The sequence below is a fragment of the Salvelinus sp. IW2-2015 genome, unplaced genomic scaffold (assembly GCF_002910315.2).
Source record: "Salvelinus sp. IW2-2015 unplaced genomic scaffold, ASM291031v2 Un_scaffold1421, whole genome shotgun sequence".
In the NCBI taxonomy this organism is placed as follows: Eukaryota; Metazoa; Chordata; class Actinopteri; order Salmoniformes; family Salmonidae; genus Salvelinus; species Salvelinus sp. IW2-2015.
The window spans coordinates 114928-121334 of record NW_019942897.1 but is presented as its reverse complement, the minus strand read 5'-3'; the positions used below and the strand labels follow the sequence as shown (position 1 = coordinate 121334).

The following is a 6407-nucleotide window of genomic DNA, read 5'->3' as shown; positions in this document are numbered from 1 at the left end:
GTCCTACCAGTGATAGATGGTTGCACAATGGGAATATCAGTAGTCAACCATTTTGTCCTCAGGTAGTATTGTTTTGCTTTGCGTTCCAGACTACTAGTTCTTTCATTGTTTTAACTGAGGAGAAACACACAGCCAACAGGAGCAGACTCCTCCAGTCTAGTGTCATGTGGCTGATGAGATGAATAGCAGGAGAATATATGCAGACGAGCCTTGGCTGAAAGGTCAAAGCCCACGGGGGGGGGGCGGGGGGGGGGGGGGGGGGTTTATATGTTGTGGTGTTCTCTACGAATTCAGCAACATCCAACATCCAACACTTAAACTGTAGACGAGACTCTCTGAGAGAGCTTGGCTTTTGAAGACAAGCTTTTTCTTTTCATTCGGAACTGAGCCTGTCTGGCCTGTCTTCACACACCTAATCATGTGTCGGTGGGAAAAAAAGTTCCAAAAAACATTAGAAAAGTAGAACAGTCAAACAACTTTGAAATATGAGAGCATGTTAATTCCCAAACAGGCGTTATCCAATGAATACGATGAGAGACGGTTTCTTAGTAATTGGAAGATTTCAACATTTTTATTCAGATTTTGCTTGAAGGAAAGGTTCACCCATTTTGAATGTTATTTTGTTTTTTGTGCATCTCTGAGTGATGTTCTACCGATTCCCTGGCTCATTTCATGTTTTCATGTGTATCTGAGTTAGTGGCGTTCAAGCAAGCAAGAATCTGTCCGGAATTACGTAACACCGTGATAAAGTCGCTCTAACAGTTTGTAATGGTACAGACTCAGTACATCGGTTATCAGTCAACAGGGCTTGAGGAGGAGAAAGAGAGCTGTTCTGTGGTGAGGGTGGAGGAGACGGGAGTGACGGGAGGAAACTGGGCTTGACGTCAACAGACGAGAGAGGAGAAACAGAGCTGTTCTGTGGTGAGAGAGGAAACAGGGCTGCGTTTACACAGGCAGCCCAATTCGTATCTTTTTTTTCTTCACACATTGGTGTTTTGACAAATCAGATCAACTCAGAAAAATATATTTGATGTGAAAAGATCTGATGTGATTGGTCAAAAAGAACAATTAGTGGGAAAAGGAACAGAATTGTGCTGCCTGTGTAAACGCAGCCAGAGACAGAGGGATGTACGGTAGCAGCCTATCTGTAGGGGCTCTGGGAGAGAAGTGGTGAAACTCTCTTTTAATAAACAGAGAGACAGAGAGGGTAGCAGGCCTACCTGCAGACGATTCCAACACGCAGTAGTCTGTTCCATATCATAAAGACAGGGTTCCAAAGGACACCCTATTCAATATTTAGTCCACTACTGTTGATCAGGGCCCATAGGGCCCTGGTCTAAAGTAGTGCACTATATAGGGAATAGGGTTCCATAGGGCACTGATCAAAAATAGTACAGTATATAGGGAATAAGTTGTAATTTCAGATGCAGAAAAGGCAGTTTAGACACTAGTGCCATGGAATACAGACAGCTGTGGAAACACACGCATCGGAGAATGGAGAATGGAAACACACGCATCGGTGCCAGAACAGAACATAAAACATTTCAAATCAATATTAATACCAATTATTAGGTCACTGCTATCTTTATTTTATACACAAAGGTAAGAAATGTGACACATTCAGTTGACAATTTTAACTTTTTTGGAATTGAATGTTTCAGACAGTACAATTTTCTCATTTAGAAAATTAACATTTATAAACATGAATATAGATAATATAGATAATATAATCGTATAACTTCCAACATCCATTCTCATTTGTCTAGAGATTATTTTGTCGATTACCTTTGGGTGTCTAGCTCAAAGGGATCTAGGTGTGATCAGTAGGGTTGGGTTAGACAATACAATACAAATTTATTGTCCAATTTGTATCAGAAATGTTTATTTTTGCTGTCTTATGTTTTGGCCAACCCCCTCGGACACCACACATACATGTTAATGTCTGTTGAAGTGCTTGCTTCATACTGTGCATCTCAAGGCCTGTGCATCGCAGGCTTTCATGTGGAATTTCCCTCCTGTCTGTCTGGAGCGTTTTCCCTTGGAAATATCCCCCCCTTCAGGGCGAGCTCTGACCGTGTCCACCACTGACTGACATCTCTTCACCACGTCAGGGCTCCTGAGGAAGAGAAAAACACAGCATTTAAAAGGCCAATCTGCAATACATACAACCCATGGTCAATGGTCATTTCAATGAATGATGTAAACTGTTTGGCTAAATTACGCATCAACAGCATCTCCCCAGAAGGTTTGGGGCAGTGGTGTAAAGCACTTAAGTAGTACTTTAAAGTACTTTTACTTAAGTCATTTTTTGGGGTATCTGTACTTTACTTTACTATTTATATTTTTGACAACTTTTACTTTTACTTCACTACATTCCTAAAGAAAATTTTGTACTTTTTACTCCATACATTTACCCTGACAACCCAAAGTACTCATTACATTTTGAATGCTTAATAGCAAATTAATAGGAAATTGTGAAATTCAGAACACGTGATCATCCCTACTGCAAATGTTCTGTCAGACTCACTAAACACAAATGCATTTTTTGTAAATAATGTCTGAGTGTTGGAGTGTGGACCCTGGCTATCCGTACATTTGTAAAACAAGACAATGGTGCCGTCCGCTTTTGTCACGGGTGTGCGTACCGGTAGCAAAGTCAGGTGCAGGAGAGCAGAGAGTTGTGAACAGGCGCACACTTAATTGAGGCAGGAGCAAACAGCAGACGGACGCCACTGCGTCAAAATCTCCAGCAAAAAAATGGCAAATGTGCAAAGCGCGAAAACAGTCACAAAAGCTGTAGTTACCAAATAAACATACTTAAACACGGAACATGGGAAACCAGCCTGTCGCGTCACATAAAACACGTAACACAAAACAATACTACACAAGGACATGGGGGGAACAGAGGAATATATATACACAATGTGATTAGGGAATGTAAACCAGGTGTGCGGGGAACAAGACAAAACAAATGGAACAATGAAAAATGGAGCGGCGATGGCTAGAAGGCCGGTGACGTCGACCGCCGAACGCCGCCCGAACAAGGAGAGGAGCCGACTTCGRTGGAAGTCGTGACAGCTTTGCTTAACATAAGACATTTGAAATGATTTATGCTTTTACTTTTACTTTTGATACTTAAGTATATTTAAAACCAAATACTTTTATACTTTTACTCAAGTAGTATTTTACTGGGTGACTTTCACTTTTACTTGAGTAACTTTCTATTAAGGTATCTATACTTTTCCTCAAGTTTGACAATTGACTACTTTTTCTACCAATGGTTTGGGATCGATTCCATTTCAATTCAGTAAATTCTGAGAATTTCAGTTTACTACCTGAAACGACTGAAAATAAATGGAATTGACCTCAACCCAAGTCCACAGTGAAGCCGACGTATAGCACAATATAGCACAACGTATAGCACAATATTTTCTAAATATTGTTATATACAGTGGGGAGAACAAGTATTTGATACAMTGCCGATTTTGCAGGTTTTCCTACTTACAAAGCATGTAGAGGTCTGTAATTTTTATCATAGGTACACTTCAACTGTGAGAGACGAAATCTAAAACAAAAATCCAGAAAATCACATTGTATGATTTTTAAGTAATTAATTTGCATTTTATTACATGACATAAGTTTTGACTCATCTACCAACCAGTAAGAATTCCGGCTCTCACAGACCTGTTAGTTTTTTCTTTAAGAAGCCTCCTGTTCTCCACTCATTACCTGTATTAACTGCACCTGTTTGAACCTCGTTACCTGTATACAGACACCTGTCCACACACTCAATCAAACAGACTCCAACCTCTCCACAATGCCCAAGACCAGAGAGCTGTGTAAGGACATCAGGGATAAAATTGTAGACCTGCACAAGGCTGGGATGGGCTTTAACAAGGACAATAGCGCAGCACTTGGTGAGAAGCAAACAATGTTGGCGCAATTAATTAGAGAAAATGGGAAGAAGTTCAAGATGAACGGTCAATCACCCTCGGTCTGGTAGCTCCATGAAAGATCTCACCTCGTGGGGATCAATGATCATTGAAGGAAGGTGAGGGATTCAAGCCCAGAACTAACACAGTCAGACCTGGTCAATGACCTGAAGAGAGCTGGGACCAACAGTCTCAAAGAAAACCATTAGTACACAACTACGCATCATGGATTAAAATCCTGCAGCGCATGCAAGTCCCCCTGCTCAAGCCAGCGCAATGTCCAGGGGCCCGTCTGAAAGTTTGCCAATGACCACTGGAATGATCCCAGAGGAGGAATAGGAGAAGGTCGTTGTGGTCCTGATAGACAAAAATAGAGCTTTTTGGTCAAACCCACTCGCCGTGTTTGGAGGAAGAAGGATGACGTTACACCCCAAGCACCCATCCCAACCGTGAAGCATGGAGGTGAAACATCATTCTTTGGGGATGCTTTTCTGCAAAAGGGGTTCAGGACGAAATGCAACGTATTGAAGGGGAGGGATGGATGGGGCCCATGTATCTGCAAGATCTTGGCCAAGCAACCTCCTTCCCCTCAGTAAGAGCATTTGAAGATGTCGTGGCTGGGTCTTCCAGCATGACATAGCGAAAAGAAACACACAAAGCCAGGGCAACTAAGTGGATGGCCCTGTAAAGCATCTCAAGTCCTGGAGTGGTCTAGCCAGTCCTCAGACCTTGAACCCAATTAGAAAAATCTTTTGGAGGGAGCTGAAAGTCCCGTATTGCCCAGCGACAGCCCCGAAACCTGAAGGATCTGGGGAAGGTCTGTATGGAGGAGTGGGCCAAAATCCCTGCTGCAGTGTGTGCAAACATGGTCAAGAACTACAGGAAACATATGAGCTCTGTAATTGCAAACAACGGTTTCTGTACCAAATATTAAGTTCTGCTTTTCTGATGTATCAAATACTTATGTCATGCAATAAAATGCAAATTAATTATTTAAAAATCACACAATGTGATTTTCTGGATTTTTGTTTTAGATTCCGTCTCTCACAGTTGAAGTGTACCTATGATAAAAACAGACCTCTACATGCTTTGTAAGTAGGAAAACCTGCAAAATCGGCAGTGTATCAAATACTTGTTCTCCCCACTGTATATATTGGATTTTCCATTCCATAGAGGTATTTCTGTACTGTTCAGTCTTAATGTAGTGATGGATATTTAAGCGATAAGGCCCAAGTGGGTGTGGTATATGGCCAGTATACAAATGGCTAAGGGCTGTTCCCCTGCACGGCACAACACAGAGTGCCTGGACACATCCCTTAGCCGTGGTATATCTGCCATATACCACAAACCCCAGAGGGGCCTTATTGCTATTATAAACTGGTTACCAACGTAATTTGAGCAGTAAAAATAACTGTTTTGTCATACCCGTGGTATAAGGTCTGATATACCACGGCTGTCAGCCAATCAGCATTCAGGTCTTGAACCACCCAGTTTATACTTCAGAATAGATGAAGTGAAGGAGGATAAACTCATGGGTTAGCTATGTGTCCTTGGGTTATCATGACTCATTCAGCCTTGCTACTGTAACTGGATGAGCCGGGAAAAAAGTTGTGCCTATCAGTGGAGGCTGGTGGGAGGAGCCATAGGAGGACGGGCTCATTGTAATGGCTGGAATGGAATTAATGGAATGGACTCAAACTCATCAAACATATAGAAGCCACATGTTTCCATTTCCATGAATTCCATTCCAGCCATTACAATGAGCCCGTCCTCTTATATTTCCTTCCGACCAGCCTCCACTGGTGCCTATAGGGAATAGGGATCCAGTTGGGACACAGGCAAGGTAAGCACAGAAAACAATTACACTACTGTACGGAAGCTTGGCAAAGAAAGTTAGGTGGAAATGTTGTTAACTACCGCAGAGAAGAGATGCAGAAAACGAGAGAACAAGAGAGAACAGGAGAACAGGAGAGAACAGGAGAGAAGAAGAGAGAACAGGAGAGAAAAKAAAAGAATAGGAGAGAATAGGAGAGAAAAGAAAAGAATAGGAGAGAATAGGAGAGAAGTGAAGAGAAGGGGAGAGAACAGGAGAGAACAGGAGAGAACAGAAGAGAACAGGAGAGAACAGGATAGAACAGGATAGAAAAGGAGAGAACGGGAGAAAAGAAGAGAGAAGGTGAGAGAAGGGGGAGAACTTTAGAGAAGAGGAGAGAACAGGAGAGAACAGGAGAGAGAATGAGAGAGAAGGTGAGAGAACATGATAGAACAGGAGAGAACAGGAGAGAAGAGGAGAGAAGGGGAGAGAAGGGGGGAGAACTTTAGAGAAGAGGAGAGAACAGGAGAGAACAGGAGACAAATTGAGAAAAGAGCAGAAAAGGGGGAGAACATGAGAGAAAAGGAGAGAACAGGAGAGAAGGGTAGAGAAGAGGAGAGAACAGGAGAGAAGAGGATAGAACAGCAGAGAAGAAGATAGAA

At 42.3% G+C, this 6407-nt stretch overlaps 1 protein-coding gene across 1 annotated transcript in view; it reads right to left on the bottom strand.

Moving 5' to 3' along the window:
• Positions 1–548: 548 nt before the first annotated feature.
• The window catches only part of LOC112070767 (uncharacterized), an 18740-nt gene continuing 12881 nt past the window's right edge, over positions 549–6407 (bottom strand). The window contains exon 3 of the mRNA XM_024138216.2: positions 549–2116. The gene's annotated coding sequence lies outside the window, so the exon portion shown is untranslated. The remainder of the gene's footprint in view (positions 2117–6407) is intronic.